The 3,928-nt window shown below is 46.0% G+C and overlaps 1 pseudogene; it reads right to left on the bottom strand.

Moving 5' to 3' along the window:
- Window positions 1-331: 331 nt before the first annotated feature.
- LOC145413089 (5S ribosomal RNA) lies at window positions 332-452 on the bottom strand (annotated as a pseudogene).
- Window positions 453-3,928: the final 3,476 nt, after the last annotated feature.

A 3,928-nucleotide genomic window follows, 5' to 3' on the forward strand; every position in this document is an offset into this window, starting at 1 on the left:
TAGGTTCAAATACCTGAATGTCGAGGGATAATTTTGCAAGATCCAAGACAATAGCAGTAGGCAACGTCCTATCACATGACTGCACAATGGCCTCCTCTTGACCAGTGCTTTCTTTACTGCCTTACATTAGTGGTTAATGAATAACATTTAAAAATATATATATATATATAGCAGTATGTGTGGTGAATATAGCAGCGTGTGATATAGATCTTTTTTCATTCATTCATTGCCAGACGCCATGCATCCCAGACGGGGTGGCCAAGGGCTTAGAGTTAATTGTTTTACAGGGAGGGGCACTAATCCTCCACCAACCCCACTTGACACGTAGGGATGCCAACAACATCTGGTGTTCCCAGGCGGTCACCCATCCAAGTACTAACCAGACCCAACGTTGCTTAACTTCGCTGATCGGACGGGAAGCGGTGTACTCAACGTGGTATATAGATCTTGAATATAAAAATCTGTTCTCGCCTCTTTTCACTTAAATTTGAATACTGTAAAGGACTCAGATCGAGTACGGTGCTTTCAGCGGTGTTTTTGAAAGCTGCTAACGAATGGAGTCAACCCCTCCTTTGCCCCGCCGTCTTATACTCCACTGAGTGCGCCTCTGACCTCTCACAACACACTCCACACCCACGGTACCTTTTCACGTCACTCGGAGCACGTTTTATTTCTGGTGTGAGTGTTCTTTGTGAGATCGTGTTGAGGAGGGTCATGGTTGTTGCAGGGGTACGAAGGGTGTGGGTGTAAGTGCTGTGTGGATAAGCACGTGGTCTGAAAGTGGGATGATCGTGTACCTGGGAAAAGCATGTTAAAGCCTTTATAAACGATATATACATATACAAACACATATATGTATATACATGTGTGTGTGTGTGTGTGTGTGTGTGACCGGTGGCCCTTGTATAGCACGTGATCTACTGCTCGTAAACTATATTGTTCCATTTACGACACCCACCCAATGTAGGGGACATTACACACACACACACACACACACACACACACACACGGTTCTGCATGTTACTGTTCTGTGTGATGGTGTGGTGATGGTGTGAGATATTGCGGTTCTGCTTGGTGGTGATGGTGGTGGTGAAGCAAGTGAGCGTGTCTGGCAGCGTCATATCACACAAACCCAACACCGCCACGAAAAACGTAATCAAAACTTTGGCTTCATCCCTGTGCTCCTCTCCTCCCCCCCCCCCAACCTTCCTTTCCCTCCTCAGGTGCCTCCACTTCTTACCAGCCACACCCGCCCTCCAAATCCACCTCCCCATCCACTTAACTCTTCCATCTCCCCCCGAACTCTTTATCATTCCTAACTCCACGACCATCACTATCAGCATACAGTAAAACGCACACACACACACACACACACACACACACACACACACACACACACACACACACACACACACACACACACACACACACACACACACACACACACACACACACACACACACACACACACACACACACACACACACACACACACACACACACACACACTCGCTATAAACCTCCTCTAACTTCCGGACTATCCCGAATTCTGCGACCATCATTATATCCCCCCGAACTACCAGCTTCCCCCACAACCCCCTGTGCACGCCCCCCCGACCACCCCTTCCCGCACCCCTTGACCCCTTACACTTCACTACCCCCTTAGGTAAAGCCTCACTTCAGTTCCGCCACCCACCGTTCTTTTCCTGGCTTTTTTTTTTTTTTTTTTTTCGTTTGTCAGTCACGAGTAATTGCTGGAAACAGTTTGACTTGACATAGTAAGGGTTTTTCTCGTTGCTTTTGAAATTTCGCTTACCTTCTCTAAAATTACTGGAGGGTTCCTCGAATTTCGAACCACAGTGCGGTATGTGACTTGTCTGGTTATGATCTGAGAGGATTTAAGGCATGTTATTTAATTTAGCCAAACCAGATCAAGTGTTGTAAACCGTAGGGCCATCAAATACTTCGGTATCTAACCACAGAAGGAAGTCATCTTATAAGTGACTGTAAATGTGAGGAAATACAAGTACAGTATCCCCCAATATAAATGCGATGGCTTGTAGTATTCATTTAAACGTGTCTGACTGTTGAGTGCAAAACAATGTCGCTGCAGAGATAAAGTAAATCTAGCTTTTTTCTCTCCATCATACCCCTCCCCCCCCCTCTTTTTCCTCCTTTACCTACATCACCGACCCAGCCTTCCCCGCCACTCGCAACATCCTCTCCGATACCCCTCGATTCACTGCAGACCTTCAGACCCTCCAGCCTCTCAACCCTTCCTCCACCTCCCTCCCCCTCTTCTTTTTTTCTCCCTTCCCATCTCGTCCTCCAACCCTCACAACCCGCCCCCTTCTCCCACTCTTCCCCCTTCCCCCCAAAGAGCCTACACCCCCCCCCCCGGGCCTGTCTGGTGCTCTCGTACATGACTGGCCACAAACATGGCAATGGATGAGCGGTTATGAATTCATCTCATTACTGGAAAAAGAAATGTTTGAATGAGCTACTTCGTTGCTATTGGTCAAGTAATTAGCTTTCATTACCGTTGTCATTAGACATTAGACAGGTTGCTATTTGGATTAGTGGTATATTACAGTTTGGTGAGTATATATATATATATATATATATATATATATATATATATATATATATATATATATATATATATATATATATATATATATATAATTTTATTTAGATCATTCTGAATAAGTGACACCCAGCAGCCTTGTGTGCAACGTGTCTGTGTGCTGCGTGTGGTGGCGTGGTGGTGGTGAAGGTATGTGCTGCTGTGTGGGTGTGTGTTAGGCGCCACCACCACCCCACCTAAGAGTTTTGATTGCTTCCACACACCCCTTGCCTCATGGACCTGCAGTGCAAAGTTACTCATATTATTTGACCCATTATGGAAATCTAGGCTACTGTTGTCATTTGGATTTTTGGATTTTATACTGATGGCCTGTGATGCTGTTGCTTCCTACGTTTACTCAGGCCATACATACCACACTAAAACCGACCATACCATAACGTGCAGTGTCCACTCTCCCACCACAGTTTGCTAAAAAAAAAAAAAAAAAGAGGTTTTAGTGGTGTTTTACGCACCTTGTTTTTCGCAGCTGACTCGCACAACCTAAAAATTTCAGTATTGCCATCTACCAGTACTATAAAACTGAATCCTCTCACAGCCCTACCTCAGCCCACAACACTATCTCGTAGCACCTTACCAGTCCACACCACGCTACAGACGACCATCACAGCTTCACGTCTGTCATGCACACCACACAGCATATCACACCACAACACAGTTTTCCATTACATATGGTATCCAGCCGCACTACCATACTACAGTTAGTCACAGACACATTGCTTCCCCCCTCCCCCACCCACCCACACATCATTTCAACACAGTCTTTCTCACATGGTACCGGGGACAGCACTACAGCACAGCACAGAACAGCGTCACACTTCGTCACACCGCGGGCCGTTTATTCATGGGTTAAAGACACTTGCTAACACCTTGGCCTTTCCTTTGGTTTCTGCGTAAGACATGTTCATAGAGTCTTATGTATCATGTGCTGAGACTGTCAATAGTAAATAGATATGGATACTATACCAAAGAATATTAATTAGTCAGGAATAGTTTGTGCTTTAGTCCATAGTAATAAGTTGTAGTCAATTTGAAGGAGGAAAAGAGGTGCGTTGGATCTCCCCCCAAGGCCATGAAATTGAGAATACTGCCTCCTGTCCCCACACACCACAACTCCTCTACCACGCCATGTCACCAACGCCTCAACCACATCATATCACCAACGCCTCTACCACACCATATTACCAACGCCTCTACCACACCATGTCACCAACGCCTCTACCACACCATGTCACCAACGCCTCAACCACACCATGTCACCACCGCCTCTACCACACCATGTCA

The sequence above is a fragment of the Coenobita brevimanus genome, chromosome 94, assembly GCF_032717465.1.
Source record: "Coenobita brevimanus isolate Jiangsu-jjx chromosome 94, ASM3271746v2, whole genome shotgun sequence".
Taxonomy (NCBI): Eukaryota; Metazoa; Arthropoda; class Malacostraca; order Decapoda; family Coenobitidae; genus Coenobita; species Coenobita brevimanus.